This window comes from Oncorhynchus gorbuscha, linkage group LG06 (assembly GCF_021184085.1).
Source record: "Oncorhynchus gorbuscha isolate QuinsamMale2020 ecotype Even-year linkage group LG06, OgorEven_v1.0, whole genome shotgun sequence".
NCBI lineage: Eukaryota > Metazoa > Chordata > Actinopteri > Salmoniformes > Salmonidae > Oncorhynchus > Oncorhynchus gorbuscha.
In genome coordinates this window covers 97,765,945-97,788,187 of record NC_060178.1, presented here as the reverse complement: position 1 = coordinate 97,788,187, position 22,243 = coordinate 97,765,945, and positions in this window count along the sequence as shown.

Below are 22,243 nucleotides of genomic sequence, written 5' to 3'. Positions count from 1 at the left end.
AGTCCAAGGGCAGAGACAGTTTATTCCATCTATGTGTCTGAATGGCAGGTGCCAAGGGTAGAAGTTTGTTAGAAAGCCGACTCTTGATTTGATTTTCGATTGGAGATGTTTGATATGAGTCTGGAAGGAGAGTTTGCAGACACCTAGGTACTTATAGATGTCCACATATTCAAGGTCACGATCATTGTCATGGAAATATCCAGACTAAGGTGCGGCGTGGTGAGCATACATTTTTCTTTATTATAAATGTCGCCAACAAAAGAAACAAAAATAACAAACGTGAAGCTTACTAGGGCTATACAGGCCACTAACAAAGACCCACAAAATACAAAAGGAAAAAAGGCTGCCTAAGTATGATTCCCAATCAGAGACAACAATAGACAGCTGTCCCTGATTGAGAACCATACCCGGCAAAAACACAGAAACACAGAACATAGAGTTTCCTACCCGAGTCACACCCTGACCAACCAAACATAGAGAATTAAAGGGTCTCTACGGTCAGGGTGTGACAGTGTATGTGTGTTTGATTGTTGTAATTTAATCCTTTATTGTTCAGAATGATTTTATAAAGAAAGTATTTGGAAAATTCGAAAGGGCTCAAGTCTCAATTGCTGACATAAAAAGTGTAAATAAAAGAATCCATTAATTAATTTAAGTGGTAAGATTACTTATTCTCTGTGTCTGTAATGTCTCCCTGTGGAACTGAACGACTTCAACTGGAGAAGTAATCATCATACCAAGTAAGTAATGACAATTCTCTAACCACCAACTAAACTCTAATTCTAATCACCTTCTAACCCCCATGGGATTCTAACCTTCTAACCTCATGGGATTCTAACCACCTTCTAACCCCCATGGAATTCTAACCACTTTCTGACCCCCATGGAAATCAAATCACCTTCTAACCCCCATGGGATTCTAACCACCTTCTAACGCCCATGGGATTCTAACCACCTTCTAACCCCCATGGGATTCTAACCACCTTCTAACCCCCATGGGATTCTAACCACCTTCTAACCCCCATGGGATTCTAACCACCTTCTAACCCCCATGGAATTCTAACCACCGTCTAACCCCCATGGGATTCTAACCACTTTCTAACCCCCATGGGATTCTAACCACCTGCTAACCCCCATGGGATTCTAACCACGTTCTAACCCCCATGCGATTCAAATCACCTTCTAAAGTCCAGGGAGTGGAATTCCATGGAATTCTAACCACTTAAACTCAACAGAATTCTAACCACCTAACACCTAACCACCTATGAATTTCTAATCACCTTCTAAACAACATGGAATTCTAACCACCTTCTAAACTCCACAGAATTCTAACCATGTAAACTCCACGGAATTCTAACCACCTAACTCCATGAATTTCTAACCACCTTCTAAACTCCATGGAATTCTAACCATCTTCTAACACCCATGGGATTCTAGCCACCTTCTAACACCCATATAATGCTACCAAGCTTCTAAACTCCATGGCAATGTAACTTCCTTCTAAACTCTGGAATTCTAACCATCTTGTAACCCCCATGGAATTCTAACCTCATTCTAAATTCCATGGAATTCTAACCACTTTATAACCCCCATGGGATTCTAAACACCTTCTAAATGCCATGGGATTCTAACCACCTTCTAAACTCCATGGGATTCCAACCACCTTCTAATGACCATGGAATTCTAATCACTTTCTAATCCCACATTGCATTCAAATCACTTTCTAAACTCCATGGAATTCTAACCACCTTCAAATGACCATAGAATTCTAATCATCTTCTAATGCCACGTGGAATTCTAACCACCTTCTAAACTACATGGATTATGCTAACCGTCTCCTAACCCCGATGGAATTCTAACCATCTTCTAAACCCCATGGAATTCTAACCACATTCTAAACCACCTTCTTAACTCCATGGAATTCAAACTAGCTTCTAAACTCTATGGAATTCTAAACACTTTCTAACCCACATGGTCATCCAACCACTTTCTGAACTCTATTGAATTCTAACAACCTTCTAAACTCCATGGAATTCTAACCACCTCCAAAACACCATGGAAATATAACCACGTAAACTGAACGTAATTCTAACCACCTAAACTCCACGGAAATCAAACCACCTAAACTCCACAAAATTCCAACCAGCTTAACTCCATGGAATTCAAACCACCTAAACGCCATGGAATTCTAACCACCTTCTAACCCCCATTTAATTATAACCACCTTCTAAACACCCCATGGGATTCTAACCACCATCTAAACTCTGTGGAATTCTCACCACCTTCTAACCCCCATTTAATTATTACCACCTTCTAACTCCCGATGGAATTCTAACCACTTTCTAAATTCCATGGCATTCTAACCACCTAAACTCTACAGAGTTCTAACCACCTTCTAAACTCCATGGAATTCTAACCACATCCATTCTATTGAATTTTAACCACCTTTTAAACTTCAATGGACACACATGCGCACACACACACACACTCAGAAGTGCCCTGCATTCTCTATTCTCGGCCCTCTAACGTGGTGAACGTGTTAGATGCCACACACACACACACTCAGGAGTGCCCTGCATTCTCTATTCTCTGCCCTCTAACGTGGTGAACGTGTTAGATGCCACACACACACACACTCAGGAGTGCCCTGCATTCTCTATTCTCGGCCCTCTAACGTGGTGAACGTGTTAGATGCCACACACACACACACTCAGGAGTGCCCTGCATTCTCTATTCTCTGCCCTCTAACATGGTGAACGTGTTAGATGCCACACACACACACACTCAGGAGTGCCCTGCATTCTCTATTCTCTGCCCTCTAACGTGGTGAACGTGTTAGATGCCACACACACACACACTCAGGAGTGCCCTGCATTCTCTATTCTCTGCCCTCTAACGTGGTGAACGTGTTAGATGCCACACACACACACACACTCAGGAGTGCCCTGCATTCTCTATTCTCTGCCCTCTAACGTGGTGAACGTGTTAGATGCCACACACACACACACCTCATCATAAAGCTCCTTACTAAACAAGATATCCCTTCTCCCTCTGATGAGATGCCAGGATGAGATGCAAATGTGAATACAAAATGGAATCATAGCCCACTTCCTCACATCAGTTCTACCTCCCATGAGATGAGGGTGATACAATGTGAGTCTGGCCAAAGTGGTTAAACTGTAACTCCCTTCTACATGTAAGGAGAATGACGAATGCAGACGTCCTCTACGTGATATACAGAGTTTCTTGTAGAGTGCTAATTACTGGAAGGATTTAGGCTGAGTCCTAAATGGCACCCTATTCCCTATACAGTGCACTATATATAAGGGATAGAGTGCCATTTAGGATGCGGGCCTACACATTTGTGATGCTTGGATGTGAGGAGTCGGTGAGATTGAAATCAAGACCGTACCTTACTTAATTGACTTCTCTCTTTGGAGAAAACCACTTATTTACATCATTCCATATGTATGTGATCCACAACTCATTTTTTCTGCCCTTGTTCATTGCAACCCAGGAACCCAGAAGGGAGAGAGACTGCCAAATAATATATAACATTTAGCAGATACTTTTATCCAAAGTGAATAGTTATGCGTGCATGCATTTTAGGCGTGGGTGGTCCCGGGAATCAAACCGACTACCCTGGCATTACAAGCACCATGCTCTTCAAACTGAGCTACAAAGGATAATTTAGGACAGCAGTGCCTTATAAAGGCAGTAAGGGTTCATTTGGGATGCACATGTCTAGTTTACATAGAGACTGAAAAAAGCTATTATTTAATGGGAAAAATGTTCACTTTCCCTGAGCTGAACCCTAATGCTGCTGTCTGTAACTGTGTTGGTTGAACATTGCGCCGACCATCAACCCAGCACCCTGACACTGCCAACTCATTTCGATGTTCAGATCGGGCCCTGCATCGCGGCCGTTGGAATCTGTCACAAGTAATGTAGACCTGGTCTTTAATGACACACAGGAAAATACTACCCAGCCAGGACATAATAATAATAATAATAATAATAATGGAGAAGCATCTATCAAAGAGTGCCTGTGAATACATTGCGTAATAAACCTTATTTCTGTGAAAGGACCGACGACGCAGATGAGAACAGATACATGGAGTTGAAATGTAACTAGGAACAGACGTAGAACAAGACAGGAACAGTGTCAGCACACGGATACACAATGACAAACGACAATCAATGCAGCAGCGGAGAACAGAGATGGGGAACTGACAGGGGAGGTAATAAACAGGTGACTGAGTCCAGGTGAGTCCAATAATACGCTGATCTGTGTGACGGGGAAAGGCAGGTGTGCGTACTGGTGGTAGCAGGAGTGTGTAATGCTGGGGGGCCTGGCGCCAGGGCGGAGGAGCGGGAGCAGGTGTGACACTGAATGACACAGGCAGTCTGGGAATAAGTCAGCCTGCCATGGAAAGGGAGTTTGGCTGAATCATAAAAGGCACCTCATTCCTTATATAGTGCACTACTTTTGACCAGAGACCTATAGTGCACTACATAGAAAATAGGGTACCATTTGGGACGCAATCGGAATCTGTTTGCTGTGGAGGCTCTGCTGTCTGCCTGCTATCACAGCGCTGGTTAGCAACGAATAAATATTCTGTTTAATTACATTTTAATAAGGTAAAGCTGACAGCACAGTCTAGGGCTCTAACACAAACACCTTGTTTCAGAAAGACCTTGGCTTCAAAACATAATACATGTGTTTTTACTGCAGAATTCTAGTGGAGTTAAGAAAAAGGATATTGTTTATGTTTTGAATATGTATGCCCCATCCAGTGTTCACTGCAAACACACACACACACACACACACACACACACACACACACACACGCTCTCCTAAATGTTAGCCACAGACTGCCCCCCTTAAATATTTTCCAAATGGTGTTAACTGGGTTCAGCTGCAAAGCTATTTTGGATCTCATCTCCACTTTGTTTTTTTAAGAGAGAGGACTTCTTGTTGATGTCTGTTTCAGTTCTTGTTTAAATGACTGTTCTCACCAGCCACCAGCTACCATCCACCAGCCACCAGCCATCAGCCACCTGCCACCAGTCACCAGCCACCTCTCAAAGTCCCCATTGTACTCTAGAATGGCAGGGTGATGTCATTGGCTCCAGAACACCTGGGAAATGATTGAGCTTATGATGTCAGAGATTGTTTGGTCTTTTTTTGAGTCTTTTCATGGTTTGCATCCCAAATGACACCCTATTCCCTGTATAGTGCACTACTTTGGATCAGAACCCAATGGATCATATTTACTATATAGAGAATAGGGTTCCATTTGGGACACACATAGGCTGCTTGGTGGGGAGCCTGGTAGAGGACCAAATAAAATAAAACGAAATACAATTTTATTGGTCACATAAACATATTTCGCAGATGTTATTGCGGGTGTAGATACATGCTTGAGTTCTTAGCTCCAACAGTTATTATATTATTATTATTATTATATTATTATATATTATTATTATTATATTATTATTATATTATATATTATTATTATTATATAGTTCAGTAGTATCTAAAAATGATTCACAACAATACACACAAATCTAACAGTAAAATAATCTAATTAAGAAATATATAAATATAAGAATAAGCAATGTCGGAGTGGCATTGACTAAAATACAGTAGAATAGAATACAGTAAATACATATGAGTTGAGTAAAGCAGTATGTAAACATTATTTAAATGTTATTAAAGTAACTAGGTTTTCCATTATTAAAGTGACCAGTGATTCCCAGTCTATGTATATAATGCCTGTAAGGTGCAGGGTTGCGTAACTGGGTGGAAGCTGGCTAGTGATGGCTATTTAACAGTCTGATGGCCTTCAGATAGAAGTTGTTTGTTAGCTGTGATTAATGGAGGCACCGGATGGGCTTACTCTATTGTACGGGTAGTGTCACGTGTGCTCCCTCTCCAGCCTCTAGGACACCAGGCTGCTCGTTATGCTCACCTGTCACCATCGTTATGCGCACCTGCGCATCAGACTCACCTGGACTCCATCACTTCCCTGATTACCTTCCCTATAAATGTTTCAGTTTCATGTCTGTGCGTTGTTCGTGTTTCGTTTATTGATTAAATCACTCACTCCCTGAACTTGCTTCCCGACTCTCAGCACACATCTTTATAGGTAGTAGTATTAGTCGGCATCCCAAATGGCACCCTATTCTCCAAATAGTGAACTACTTTGACCAAAATTCATAGGACTTTGGTTAAAATTAGTGCACTATGTAGGAAATAGGGTGCCATTTGTGACTAAGCCTTAGAGAGAGCAACAGAGGGAGCTGGATGGTTTGCCAGCTCTATATAATGGAACCTTGTGTCACTACAGTAGTGAGTCTGAAATTAAATATCTAGCTGTCAGTTCTTGGTGTTGTAGACATTCATCTATTCCAACTCAATCAGTAACACACCAGTTATTATGACTACCATTAAACTGATCATTAGATGAGCTATTCCACTGTGTCTACTCTGCAAATTTGTTTCCATTCCAATTTTGTCAGTCAAAGATAATGGCTCCTGTCACTGGGTTGGAGGCAGACAGACGAGAAGACCTATGGCTCCAGTAGGGCTGGAAAAACATCACATTCATTCCACACACAGAGCCCCTTCTAACTTTTAACAGCATAACACAACCACTATTCCTCATCAAAACCACCATTTACAGTTACTGTAGTTATCTCTATTTGTGTTCTCCTGAGACACCGCATCAATAAGGATTTGAATGGGTATTAGGAGTATGTTTGTCTGGGTTTCCTGTACCTTCAGAAATAATGTATGCTCCACCTCACAGACTGAGCCTCACAGGGGACAAATAGAAGAGCCAGAGCTTCAGGAAGACTACAGTTTTTGTTTCACTCATGGGATTTGTCCCAAATGGCACCCTATTCCCAATAGGGCTCTGGTCAAAAGTAGTAAACTATATTGGGTGCAATTTGGAAAAACATCTAATGCATCAGATTTAGGACAGCCTGAGCACGAGCAGCACATGAGCTTACTCAGAAATAAAGAGGAGTGAAAATAATTAACAATGATCATTGAGAACACTTATTGTCAGGCCCTGACCTTAGAGAGCCCTGTTTATTCTCTATTTGGTTAGGTCAGGGTGTGCAAATCTATGTTTCTATTTCTTTGTTGACCTAGTATGGTTCCCAATCAGAGGCAGCTGTTTATCGTTGTCTCTAATTGGACTTAGGCAGCATTTTTTCCCACCTTAGATTGTGGGATCTTGTTTGTGTGTAGTTGCTTTCGGCACTGCATGTAGCGTTACGTTCGTTTGTGTATTTTGATGTTTTTACGGAGTCATTTAAAATAAAATAAAAAGGTACTCCAACCACTCTGCACCTTGGTCCAATCCATCTTTAAACGATCGTGACAGAAGATCCCACCACCAAGTGATCAAGCAGCGTGCCCGGGAGTGGAGGACATCCTGGACCTGGGAGGAGGTAATAGCAGGGGACAAGAATCAAGGAAACAATGGAAGCCAGAAACCAGCCTCAAAAAATGTTTTTGGTGGGCACACGGGATGGCGGGCAGAGCAAATGTGGGAACAAAAATCAACTCTCTGTAATTACGATGAGGAGTTGGTCACGGTTCAGATACCATATTTTCCGGTTCTGCGCACCGTGCCTCCAGTGTGCACGCTTAGCCCAGTGCGTTCTGTGCCTGCTTTCCGTACTTGCCGTGCTAAGGTGAGCATCTGTTCAGGACGGATTGTGCTGGCTCAGCGGTCCTGGTCTCCAGTGCGTCTCCTCGGCTCAGGATATCCTGCGCTAGCTCTAATCATGGTATCCCCAGTTCGCCAGGACAACTCATTGCGGCCTGTGCCAGCTCCTCGCACTTGCCGTGCTACAGGGGGTATTCAGTCAGAACGCGTTGTGCCTGTTCTACGCTCCAGACCTCCAGTGTGCCTCCACTGCCCAGTATATCCTGCGCCGGCTCTACGTACTATGCCTCCTGTGTGCCTTCACAGCCCAGTGTGTCCTGTGCCAGCTCTCCACACTTACCTAGCTAAAGTGGGTATCCAGCTAGGACGCGTTGTGCCAGCTCCACACACCCGGCCTCAAGTGCATCTCTCCAGCCCGGTGCGTCCTGTGCCAGTTCCACGCACTCGGCCACCAATGATGATCCATGGCCCAAAGCCTCCAGTGATGATCCATGGCCCAAAGCCTCCAGTGAGGATCCATGGCCCGAAGCCTCCAGTGAGGATCCCATGGCACGAAGCCTCCAGTGATGATCCATGGCACGGAGCCTCCAGCGATGGCTTGGAGCCTGCAGCGATAATCCATAGTTCGGAGCCTGCAGCGACGGTCCCCAGTTCGGAGCCTGCAGCGACGGTCCCCAGTCCGGAACCTCCAGGGACGGTCCCCAGTCCGGAGCCTCCAGGGATGGTCCCCAGTCCGGAGCCTCCAGCGACGGAACCCAGTCCGGAGCCTGCAGCGACAGGGGGTACTGTCACACACTGACATTAGAGAGCCTTGTTTATTCTCTATTTGGTTAGGTCAGTGTGTGACTTGGGTGGGCAAATCTATGTTTCTATTTCTTTGTTGGCCTTGTATGTTTCCCTCAGAGGCAGCTGTTTATCGTTGTCTCTGATTGGGGATCATACTTAGGCAGCCTTTTTCCCACCTTAGATTGTGGGATCTTGTTTGTGTGTAGTTGATTTCGGCACTGCATGTAGCTTTACGTTCGTTTTTGTATTTGTGTTTTTTCAGTGTCATTTAAAATAAAATAAAAATGTACGCCTACTACGCTGCACCTTGGTCCAATCCATATTTAAACGATTGTGACACATACCGACTATACCACTTAGCTAAGCTAAGAATGACATATAGTTAATATACTGGCAATATACTGGCAAGTTCGACTTATTAGTAGTCAACAAATGTTAGGTAGCTAGCTAACATACCGGTACTTACTGCTGTAACGATATACTGTGATTCGTATGGAAAGCATAGAAATAATGTCCAATAATGTGCTTGAATACTTTGTATTTTGGCGAATTTAGTACAACATCCTAACAACCTACTAACTATATCTATACCATGACCAATAAGCATACTACATACTCAATTTACATCACAAGTAGTATGGTTAGTGCTGTTAGTATGGCTAATATGAGTATTCGAACACAGCTCAGGGCTGTTCAATTCCAATCCTGAAGGACCAAAACACTTCTGGTTTTTGTTCCTACCTAGTAGTTAATTCAAAGAAAATAAAATAAAATAATATGAATTACATAAACCTGACGACAACAGTGAAATGCTTACTTCCAAGCCCTTAACCAACAATACAGTTGAAGAAATAGAGTTAAGAAAATATTTACTAAACAGAGAATAATAACAGAGAACAAGCCTGCACAAATACCCAGCGGGCCTAATAGCCTACAAACAACACCAACTCAAAACAGGTGTACCCAATTAAACCCAATAAACAGAAACAAATGGAAAGGGAATCGATGGTAGCTAATAGGCCGGCGACGACGACCGCCGAGTGCCGCCCGAACAGGAAGAGGCACCATCTTCGGCGAGATTCGTGACAGCGAGGGAGAGATCTGTATGCGTTTTTCTGCGTGGAGTAAAGGTGGTCTTGAGTTTTATTTCCTCTGCTTGCACATGTCACATGCTGGTAGAAATGATGTAAAACAGATTTCAGTTTCCGTGCATTAAAGTCCCATGCCATTAGGAGCGTCCATTCAGGATGAGCATTTTCTTGTGTAATTATGGCCTTCTACAGCTCGTTGAGTGCTGTCTTAGTGTCAGCATTGGTTTGTGGTGGTAAATAGATGGCAATGAATAATATAAGGGATAACTCTATTGGTAGATAGTGTGGTCTACAGCTTATCATGAGGTATTCTACCTTAGACGAGCAATACCTCGAGACTTCTTTAATATTAGACATCACGCACCAGCAGTTATTGACAAATACACACACACCCCTCATCTTATCAGACATACAGTTGAAGTCAGAAGTTTACATAAACCTTAGCCATATACATTTAAACTCAGTTTTTCACAATTCCTGACATTTAATCCTAGTAAAAAGTCCCTGAGGTCAGTTAGGATCACCACTTTATTTTAAGAATGTGAAATGTCAGATAAATTATTTATTTAATATTTTATTTCTTTCATCACATTCCCAGTGGGTCAGAAGTTTACATACACTCAATTATAATTTGGTAGCATTGCCTTTAAATTGTTTAACTTGGGTCAAACGGTAGCCTTCCACAAGCTTCCCTCAATAAGTTGGGTGAATTTTGGCCAATTCCTCCTGACAGAGCTGGTGTAACTGAGTCAGGTTTGTAGGCCTCCTTGCTCGCACAGACTTTTTCAGTTCTGCCCACAGATTCTCTATAGGGTTGAGGTCAGGGCTTTGTGATGGCCACTCCAATACCTTGACTTTGTTGTCCTAAAGCCATTTTGTCACAACTTTGGAAGTATGCTTGGGGTAATTGTTCATTTGGAAGACCCGTTTGCGACCAAGCTTTAACTTCCTGACTGATGTCATGAGATGCTGCTTTAATATAACCACATCAATGTCCTTCCTGATGATGCTATGTGTTTTGTGACGTGCACCAGCCCCTCCTGCAGCAAAGCACCCCCACAACGTGATGCTGCCACCCCCGTGCCTCACGGTTGGGATAGTGTTCTTCGGATTGCAAGCCTCCCCCTTTTTCCTCCAAACATAACTATGGTCATTATGGGCAAACAGTTCTACTTTTGTTTCATCAGACCAGAGGACAATTTCTCCAAAAACTATGATCTTTGTCCCCATGTGCAGTCGCAAACCGTAGTCTGGCTTTTTTTATGGCGGTTTTGGAGCAGTGGCTTCTTCCTTGCTGAGCGGCCTTTCAGGTTATGTCAATATTGGACTTGTTTTACTGTGGATGTAGATAATTGTGTACCTGTTTCCTCCAGCATCTTCACAAGGTCCTTGCGGTGTTCTGGGATTGATTTGCACTTTTCGCACCAAAGTATGTTAATCTCTAGGAGACAGAATGCATCTCCTTCCTGAGCGGTATGATGGCTGTGTGGCCCCTGGTAATTATACTTTGCGTACCAGATGAACATGGTACCTTCAGGCATTTGGAAAATGCTCACAAGGATGAACCAGACTTGTGGAGGTCTACAAGGGTCTTGGATGATTTCTTTTGATTTTCCCATGATGTCAAGCAAAGAGGCACTAAGTTTGAAGATAGGCTAGGGTCAGTTTGTTTATCTGGAGTACTTCTCCTGTCCTATTCGGTGTCCTGTGTAAATCTAAGTGTGCGTTCTCTAATTCTCTCCTTCTCTCTTTCTTTCTCTCTCTCGGAGGACCTGATCCCTAGGACCATGCCCCAGGACTACCTGACATGATGACTCCTTGCTGTCCCCAGTCCACCTGGCCATGCTGCTGCTCCAGTTTCAACTGGCCTGGGCCCTAGGACCATGTCCCAGGACTACCTGACATGAGGACTCCTTGCTGTCCCCAGTCCACCTGGCCATGCTCCTGCTCCAGTTTCAACTGTTCTGCCTTACTATTATTCAACCATGCTGGTCATTTATGAACATTTGAACATCTTGGCCACGTTCTGTTATAATCTCCACCCGGCACAGCCAGAAGAGGACTGGCCACCCCACATATGCTCTCTCTAATTCTCTCTTTCTTTCTCTCTCTCGGAGGACCTGAGCCCTAGGACCGTGACCGTGCCCCAGGACTACCTGACATGATGGCTCCTTGCTGTCCCCAGTCCACCTGACTGTGCTGCTGCTCCAGTTTCAACTGTTCTGCCTTATTATTATTTGACCATGCTGGTCATTTATGAACATTTGAACATCTTGGTCATGTTCTGTTATAATCTCTACCCGGCACAGCCAGAAGAGGACTGGCCACCCCACATAGCCCGGTTCCTCTCTAGGTTTCTTCCTAGGTTTTGGCCTTTCTAGGGAGTTTTTCCTAGCCACCGTGCTTTTACACCTGCATTGTTTGCTGTTTGGGGTTTTAGGCTGGGTTTCTGTACAGCACTTTGAGATATCAGCTGATGTACGAAGGGCTATATAAATAAATTTGATTTGATTTGATTTGATTTGAAATACTCAAATTATGTCAGTTAGCCTATCAGACACTTATAAAGACATGACATACATATCTGGTATTTTCCAAGATGTTTGAAGGCACAGCCAACTTAGTGTGTGTAAACTTCTGACCCACTGAAATTGTGAAATAATCTGTCTGTAAACAATTGCTGGAGAAATGATTTGTGTCATGCACAATTAGATGTCCTAACCGACTTGCCAAAACTATAGTTTGTTAACAAGACATTTGTGGAGTGGTTGAAAAATGAGTTTTAATGACTCCAACCTAATTGTATGCAAACTTCCGACTTCTGTAGCTGCTCTTTCCTGCCGATGCACGGAAAACCCTGCCAGCTCTATATTATCCGGGTCGTTGTTCAGCCACGATTTGGAGAAACATAAGATATTACAGTTTTTTAATGTCCCGTTGGTAGCATATTCTTAATTGTAGATCGTCCAGCTTATTTTCCAATGATTGCACGTTGGCCAATAGTATGCAGGGTAGTGGTGGTGTACCTACTCAGAAGTGTTTTGGCTCACCAGGACCGACATTGAACAGCCCTGGGTTAGACCTATACTTGAAATCGCTCATGATATTGCTCCTCCTCTGTGTCTGTAACAGTAAAAGTAACTCTTTCTGGTTTGTAAATGTGTGATTTTGTAACGGCGTTCTTCTATCTCCTCCTCTGATGAAGTGGTAGAACAAGGATCGGACCAAAATGCAGCGTGATGATGATTCATGATATATTTTAATGAAGGAAAAAACAATACCATCGGAAACTACAAAATAATGAAAAGTGAAAACCGAAACAGCCCCATCTGGTGCAAACACAAAGACAGGAACAATCACCCACCAAACACTCACAGAATATGGCTGCCTAAATATGGCTCCCAATCAGAGACAACGATAATCATCTGACTCTGATTGAGAACCGCCTCAGGCAGCCATAGACTAATTAGTCACCCCACAAAATTCCAAGACAAAAAACACACCACAATAACCCATGTCACACCCTGGCCTGACCAAATAAAGAAAGAAAACACAAAATACTAAGACCAAGGCATGACAGATTTCCATATATCGTTAGTAGGTGACAGTCAGTCCACTGGTAAGCCTTGATGAGACAGGATGAATCCCTGCCTAACATGTCAGCCAGACATCACGCCTAAGCCAGGCCTCCAGTCCACACATCCCCATACACAGCTGTCGCCTTTCCTGTGAAACACACTTCCTGTAATACTTGGTTACATAATACATAATAATCTTACACATAATCACAACATATGAGTCATAAATCCAGCGGTGGCAAGCTGTGAGGAAAATTACTCAGAAGACGAGCCATGATATGAAATTTCTAATAAAATATACCAACAATAATGGTAGACCTCAAGGGTTGCCATGTTTACACACTGCTTCATCATTGTTTCTGGTTGGTTGTGACCCATAGCCTGGTTAAACCAGCCTGAATGCTGGTCTGGTTTGATCCGGTTTAACCCGCAGCAGCATTCATTCTGGTTAAACAGGATACAAAACCCGGACAGCTTCACATTAAACACACAGGACAGCTGACTCCTGCTACAGGCAAATCAAACCCAGATCAGGGGACTGGGATAATAGGGACTAATGGATGAGGGTGTGGTGTCAGATGTGAAACCCTGAATTCCCCCAGTGCATTGTGGGGTAAACTCTGGCGTTCTGAAGCACTCAATGTCCATTAAAACAGTTTTAAGCGTGGCTGTGTTTAGTAAATACATGACAATGTATACGCTGTATTTATGTTTGTTGGGCATCACCGTGATTTAACGCTGTCTTTCAAGTACAACTTCCGTTGTGATCTCTGTCCCAAACTTGTATTTCTTATCTGAACCATTTTGAGCACTTATAAAGTCCTATTGATAACAGGCATATAGTACAACAGCACACAGCTGGTCCAGCTATAACTGTAATGATATAGCTGCCCTCTAGAGATGTCAGCTCTCCCTTAACAAACGTGAAAGCTTTCCATGAAGACTGCTGCTTCGTATCACGTACAGCTCCCGCTCATCAACCTCTATCATCCTACATTCTTCTTTCTGTTCTCCTCTCCCACTTTCCTCTTCCCCTCTCCCACTCTCCTCTCCCACTCTCCTCTTCCCCTTTCATCTCCCCCTCTCCTCTTCCCCTCTCATCTCCCCCTCTCCTCTCCCACGATCTTCTCCCACTCTCCGATATTAGTCAAGGGAACATCACAAATGGCCTCCTGTTCCCTATATAGTGCCCTTTTTATTCACCAAAGCCCCATGTGCTAAGGTCAGAAGTAATGCACCATAAAGGGGATAGGGTACTGTTTGTGATGCAAACAAAATCTTTGATCAACATGAAGCATATACTTGCCAGCTTTGTGGGTCCAGAGCCAGCTAATCCCTGACATGCTAAATGAGTAACGGGTTTACTAACCTCTGATCTGTTGAGTTAGGACACGCACCAGGCCAATTATACCCCTGGCTTATGAGAGGGGAACAAGGGGCTCATTGAGACACAGAAGGATTTGGGCTTTGTATTATAATGTGAGGGTCGTTTCGGTAGACTGTCAGCATGTCCGTAACATATGGGAGTTGTGGGATTGGAATGCCAAAGGAAAATTGGGGTTTTGTTCATTAATGTATAAAAGCATGTGTATGGCTTGGCTGCCCTCCGTAGTTTAACACTATACTCTGGCCCTGAAGGACGTTAAAAACACTCCACCACTACCCATCACCACCACCACCACTACCACTACCACCACCACCACCACCACCACTACCACCACCACCACCACCACCACCACCACCAATACCACTACCACCATCAATACCACTACCACCAACACCACCACCACTACCATCACCACCACCACCACTACTACCAGGGTACTAGGGTAGCCTAGTGGTTATAGCGTTGGACTAGTAACCGAAAGGTTGCAAGTTCGAATCCCTGAGCTGACAAGGTACAAATCTGTTGTTCTGCCCCTGAACAGGCAGTTAACCCACTGTTCCTAGGCTGTCATTGAAAATAAGAATTTGTTCTTAACTGACTTGCCCAGTAAAATAAAATGAAATCACCACTACTGCCATCAATACTACCACTACCTTAAGCATCACCATAACTACCTTCAGCACCACCACTATCAACATCACTACTGAGATTTCAGATAAATTGTTTAGGTTTCTGGCCGTGGGGACAGTACTTCAAGTGCATAATAATGCTATTTATTAGAGTAAACTCAGATTTATGTAATGGATGACTGTTAGTGATCTGCTCTAAAATATGCGTTGGCTTTGTCTTTGTGCCCTAGGAAAGGTTGCATTTCCACCAGCTGGGCTGCTATGGTACCAGGACACCCAGGAGTACATTGAGCTGTAATGGGCAGAGAAGTGACGAACACTCCCTGACAGCCAGCCAGCCCCAGTGTTGGGGTAGTGTAGGTGGGGGGTGGTTGAAGGGTGGTTGGCGAGTAGATAAATATTCACTAGGGGCTCAGTCAGTCAGTCAGAAAACAAGACTGTGATAGGAAACCTCTCCAACCCTCTGTTCAAACATGGCAAACCCCCCTTTATAACTAACCACATTTGCTGGAAGATTAAAAAAGGCACAGAAGATACAAAGCACTAATTTAGTTTCTAAAACTCAATCTGTCACGAGATGGATTTGCATAGCTAATTAGAGAAAGTGCTACACTTTCTCTCTCCTCCTCTCCTCGTCCTCCACTGCCTCCTCCTTTTCTACGGGGACTCATTTTTGTAGTGACAGCAAAGGGAGGTTGAGACTTGTGCAAAGACAGTCTAAACTAATCTTATCTGGTAAAATGAAACACCATGCTTCCAGTGTAAATTATTATTGTAACAGGTCTTTCTCTGTCAATGTCAGTTTATACTTTCCTGCTGTTATGTTATTGTACATGCAAAGACGTTTTCGCTGATCTACTTTTGTGCAGGGCATGTTTGTTTAATTGTGTCCTGGATTGCTTGTTTGGGTTGTGTCGTTGATTCATTTTAGTGTCACATTGTGTGTGTTGGAGCAGTGGGATTTGACGATGATGAGGCTTTTTTCCCAAATGCCATTTGCAAACTAACTAAGGTCCCTCTGCCTTCCGGACAACCATACTGACTGATTTAGCTGTCTTCTGAGATGAGCATTATGAAGACATTCAGATGTCTTTAACAGCATTCCCCTATATCTAACTCCCCTCAGCTCTCTCTCTCTCTGTCAGTCTATAGCCCACTCCAGTGCTCTCAGCTCTCTCTCTCAGCTCTCTCTCACTCGCAACTTTCTCTCTCCTCAGCTCTCTCCCTCTCATCTTTCTCTCTCCTCAGCTCTCTCCCTCTCATCTTTCTCTCTCCTCAGCTCTCTCTCAAGACAGCTCACTTTCATAGAACTACATACAAACAGCATGATCCATTTGATGGTTGTATAATTCCTTTTCGAATCGACGCGCTCTCCTGATTTCACCTTTTCACTTCACTTGTGGACTTCTGTGTACAACAAATCAGCTGTCTGTGACCAGGCAAAAAATACTTTCCAAACCAAAACCTTCATATCATAAACGCTAACCGCTATACACAGCCTACATTGATGTCAACATAATGTCAAAGTCAACATAGCTACTAGAACTAACACGTGAGTAAACCCACTACAATGATGAAGTACAGTGTACAGTCAGCAATCAGTTTAGCAGTTACACATGGTAATCCCTGATCCAGAGCTGAGTTGGCAATACATTAATAAACCCAAAAGCATACCTTGACTTGGAAGAGTTTCAGTGTTTGATAGCCATGGCCACCTAGCTAACATAGCATCCTTCTCTGTTTGAGCTAGGTGTTTGAGTAGGCTAAACTAGCTAGCTGCATTTGCTAGCTAAGTGAAAGTGAACACAATTAAATTAAATATCTCTCTCTCTTGCTTCTTCTTAATTTTTAAGTCAACTACTCACCACATTTGATGCACTGCAGTGCTAGCTATCTGTAGCTTATGCTTTCAGTAATAGATCAATTCTCTGATCCTTTGGCAGTTCATGCTGCAAGAGATCTGATAGGTTGGAGGACGTCCTCTGGAAGTTGTCATAATTACAGTGTAAGTCTATGGAATAGATGAGAACCATGGGCCTCCTAGGTTTTGTATTGAAGTCAATGTACCCAGAGGTAGATAGAACCTAGCTGTCCTCCAGCTAAACCATGGTGCTACCCTACAGAGTGCTGTTGAGGCTACTGTAGACGTTCATTGCAAAACAGTGCGTCATTCACTTAATTGGCGACATTTTTACATATTTTGTATAATTTTATCAAAAATATATACATTTCTGAATGTTTCACTATTTAAAATAATCTGAAATTCACTGAGGAGGATGGTTCATCCCTTCCTCCTCTGAGGAGTCTCCACTGCTATGAACAATATCTGTTATGGAAGTTATATAGAGTGGGGCAAAAAAGTATTTAGTCAGCCACCAATTGTGCAAGTTCTCCCACTTAAAAAGATGAGAGAGGCCTGTAATTTTCATCATTGGTACACTTCAACTATGTCAGACAAAATGATTTTTAAAAATCCAGAAAATCACATTGTAGGATTTTTTATGAATTTATTTGCTAATTATGGTGGAAAATAAGTTTTTGGTCGATAACAAAAGTTTATCTCAATACTTTGTTATATACCCTTTGTTGGCAATGACAGAGGTCAAACGTTTTCTCTAAGTCTTCACAAGGTTTTCACACACTGTTGCTGCTATTCCTCCATGCAGATCTCCTCTAGAGATCTCCAGTGATGTTTTGGGGCTGTTGCTGGGCAACACGGACTTTCAACTCCCTCCAAAGATGTTCTATGGGGTTGAGATCTGGAGACTGGCTTGGCCACTCTTACGAAGCCACTCCTTCATTGCCTGGGCGGTGTGTTTGGGATCATTGTCATGCTGAAAGACCCAGCCACGTTTCATCTTCATTGCCCTTGCTGATGGAATGAGGTTTTCACTCAAAATCCCACAATACATGGCCCCATTCATTCTTTCCTTTATACGGATCAGGCGTCCTGGTCCATTTGCAGAAAAACAGCCCCAAAGCATGTTTCCACCCCCATGCTTCACAGTAGGTATGGTGTTATTTGTATGCAACTCAGCATTCTTTGTCCTCCAAACACGACGAGTTGAGTTTTTACCCAAAAGTTATATTTTGGTTTCATCTGACCATGTGACATTCTCACAATCTTCTTCTGGATCACCCAAATGCACTCTAACAAATTTCAAACGGGCCTGGACATGTACTGGCTTAAGCAGGGGGACACATTTGAGTCCCTGGCGGTGTAGTGTATAACTGATGGTAGGCTTTGTTACTTTGGTCCCAGCTCTCAGGTCATTCACTAGGTCCCCCCATGTGGTTCTGGGATTTTTGCTCACGGTTCTTGTGATCATTTTGACCCCACGGGGTGAATTCTTGCGTGGAGCCCCAGATCGAGGGAGATTATCAGTGGTCTTGTATGTCTTCCATTTCCTAATAATTGCTCCCACAGTTGATTTTTTCAAACCAAGCTGCTTACCTATTGCAGATTCAGTCTTCCCAGCCTGGTGCAGGTCTACAATTTTGTTTCTGGTGTCCTTTGACAGCTCTTTCGTCTTGGCCATAGTGGAGTTTGGAGTGTGACTGTTTGAGGTTGTGGACAGCTGTCTTTTATACTGATAACAAGTTCAAACAGGTGCCGTTAATACAGGTAACGAGTGGAGGACAGAGGAGCCTCTTAAAGAGGAAGTTACAGGTCTGTGAGAGCCAGAAATCTTGCTCGTTTGTAGGTGACCAAATACTTATTTTCCACCATCATTTGCAAGTAAATTCATTAAAAAAAAATGTTTTCTAATTTTGTCAGTCAAAGTTGAAGTGTACCTATGATCGACATTACAGGCCTCTCTCATCGTTTTAAGTGGGAGAACTTGCACAATTGGTGGCTGACTAAATCCTTTTTTTGCCCCACTGTACTGGCTGTAGTCGTGGCCAAAGGTTTTGAGAATGACAGAAATATTAATTTTCACAAAGGTTGCTCCTTCAGTGTCTTAGATATTTTTGTCAGATGTTACTATGGAATACTGAAGTATAATTACAAGCATTTCACAAGTGTCAAAGGCTTTTATTGACAATTAGATGAAGTTGATGCAAAGAGTCAATATTTGCAGTGTTGACCCTTCATTTTCAAGACCTCTGCAAACCGCCCTAGCATACTGTCAATTAACTTCTGGTCCACATCCTGACTGATGGCAGCCCATTCTTGCATAATCAATGCTTGGAGTTTGTCAGAATTTGTGGGGTTTTGTTTGTCCAACCGCCTCTTGAGGATTGACCACAAGTTCTCAATGGGATTAACGTCTGGGGAGTTTCCTGGCCATGGACCCTAAATATTGATGTTTTGTTCCGCAAACCACTTAGTTATCACTTTTTCCTTATGGCAAGGTGCTCCATCATGCTGGAAAAGGCATAGTTTGTCACCAAACCGTTCCTGGATGGTTGGGAGAAGTTGCTCTCGAAGGATGTGTTGGTACCATTCTTTATTTATGGCTGTTCTTAGCCAAAAATGTGATTGAGCACACTCCCTTGGCTGAGAAGCAACCCCACACTTGAATGGTCTCAGGATGCTTTACTGTTTGCATGACACAGGACTGATGATAGAGCTCACCTTGTCTTCTCCGGACAAGCTTTTTTTCCGGATGCACCAAACAATCGGAAAGGGGATTCATAAGAGAAAATGACTTTACCCCAGTCCTCAGCAGTCCAATCCATTTACATTACATTTAAGTCATTTAGCAGACGCTCTTATCCAGAGCGACTTACAAATTGGTGCATTCACCTTATGACATCCAGTGGAACAGTCACTTTACAATAGTGCATCTAAATCTTAAGGGGGGGTGAGAGGGATTACTTATCCTATCCTAGGTATTCCTTAAAGCGGTGGGGTTTCAGGTGTCTCCGGAAGGTGGTGATTGACTCCGCTGTCCTGGCGTCGTGAGGGAGTTTGTTCCACCATTGGGGGGCCAGGGCAGCGAACAGTTTTGACTGGGCTGAGCGGGAGCTGTACTTCCTCAGTGGTAGGGAGGCGAGCAGGCCAGAGGTGGATGAACGCAGTGCCCTTATTTGGGTGTAGGGCCTGATCAGAGCCTGGAGGTACTGAGGTGCCGTTCCCCTCACAGCTCCGTAGGCAAGCACCATGGTCTTGTAGCGGATGCGAGCTTCAACTGGAAGCCAGTGGAGAGAACGGAGGAGCGGGGTGACGTGAGAGAACTTGGGAAGGTTGAACACCAGACGGGCTGCGGCGTTCTGGATGAGTTGAAGGGGTTTAATGGCACAGGCATGGAGCCCAGCCAACAGCGAGTTGCAGTAATCCAGACGGGAGATGACAAGTGCCTGGATTAGGACCTGCGCCGCTTCCTGTGTGAGGCAGGGTCGTACTCTGCGGATGTTGTAGAGCATGAACCTACAGGAACGGGCCACCGCCTTGATGTTGGTTGAGAACGACAGGGTGTTGTCCAGGATCACGCCAAGGTTCTTGGCGCTCTGGGAGGAGGACACAATGGAGTTGTCAACCGTGATGGCGAGATCATGGAACGGGCAGTCCTTCCCCGGGAGGAAGAGCAGCTCCGTCTTGCCGAGGTTCAGCTTGAGGTGGTGATCCGTCATCCACACTGATATGTCTGCCAGACATGCAGAGATGCGATTCGCCACCTGGTCATCAGAAGGGGGAAAGGAGAAGATTAATTGTGTGTCGTCTGCATAGCAATGATAAGAGAGACCATGTGAGGTTATGACAGAGCCAAGTGACTTGGTGTATAGCGAGAATAGGAGAGGGCCAAGAACAGAGCCCTGGGGGACACCAGTGGTGAGAGCGCGTGGTGAGGAGACAGATTCTCGCCACGCCACCTGGTAGGAGCGACCTGTCAGGTAGGACGCAATCCACGCGTGGGCCGCGCCGGAGATGCCCAACTCGGAGAGGGTGGAGAGGAGGATCTGATGGTTCACAGTATCGAAGGCAGCCGATAGATCTAGAAGGATGAGAGCAGAGGAGAGAGAGTTAGCTTTAGCAGTGCGGAGCGCCTCCGTGATACAGAGGAGAGCAGTCTCAGTTGAATGACTAGTCTTGAAACCTGACTGATTTGGATCAAGAAGGTCATTCAGAGAGAGATAGCGGGAGAGCTGGCCAAGGACGGCACGTTCAAGAGTTTTGGAGAGAAAAGAAAGAAGGGATACTGGTCTGTAATTGTTGACATCGGAGGGATCGAGTGTAGGTTTTTTCAGAAGGGGTGCAACTCTCGCTCTCTTGAAGACGGAAGGGACGTAGCCAGCGGTCAGGGATGAGTTGATGAGCGAGGTGAGGTAAGGGAGAAGGTCTCCGGAAATGGTCTGGAGAAGAGAGGAGGGGATAGGGTCAAGCGGGCAGGTTGTTGGGCGGCCGGCCGTCACAAGACGCGAGATTTCATCTGGAGAGAGAGGGGAGAAAGAGGTCAGAGCACAGGGTAGGGCAGTGTGAGCAGAACCAGCGGATTCATAAGAGAAAACAACTTTACCCCAGTCCTCAGCAGTCCAATCCATTTACATTACATTTAAGTCATTTAGCAGACGCTCTTATCCAGAGCGACTTACCTTTTGCAGAATATCAGTCTGTCCCTGATTTTTTTCCTGGAGAAAAGTGCTTCTTTGTTCCCCTTCTTGACACCAGGCCATCATCCAATGTCTTCGCCTCACTGTGCATGCAGATGCACTCACACCTGCCTGCTGCCATTCCTGAGCAAGCTCTGTACTGGTGGTGCCCCGATCCTGCAGCTGAATCAACTTTATTTTATTGATTTATGTATTTTACCTTTATTTAACTAGGCAAGTCAGTTAAGAACAAATTATTATTTTAAATGATGGCCTAGGAACAGTGGGTTAACTGCCTGTTCATGGGCAGAATGACAGATTTGTGCCTTGTCAGCTCGGGGATATGAACTTGCAACCTTTCGGTTACTAGACCAACACTCTAACCACTAGGCTGGAGACGGTCCTGGCGCTTGTTGGACATTCTTGGGCACCCTCAAGCAACAATTGCAACAAAACAACAATTGAACTCCTCTCGTTGAAGTTCATGATGATCAAAATAAATTGTTAATTTAGGTGCAATCTTTGTGGCAGCATAATCCTTGCCTGTGAAG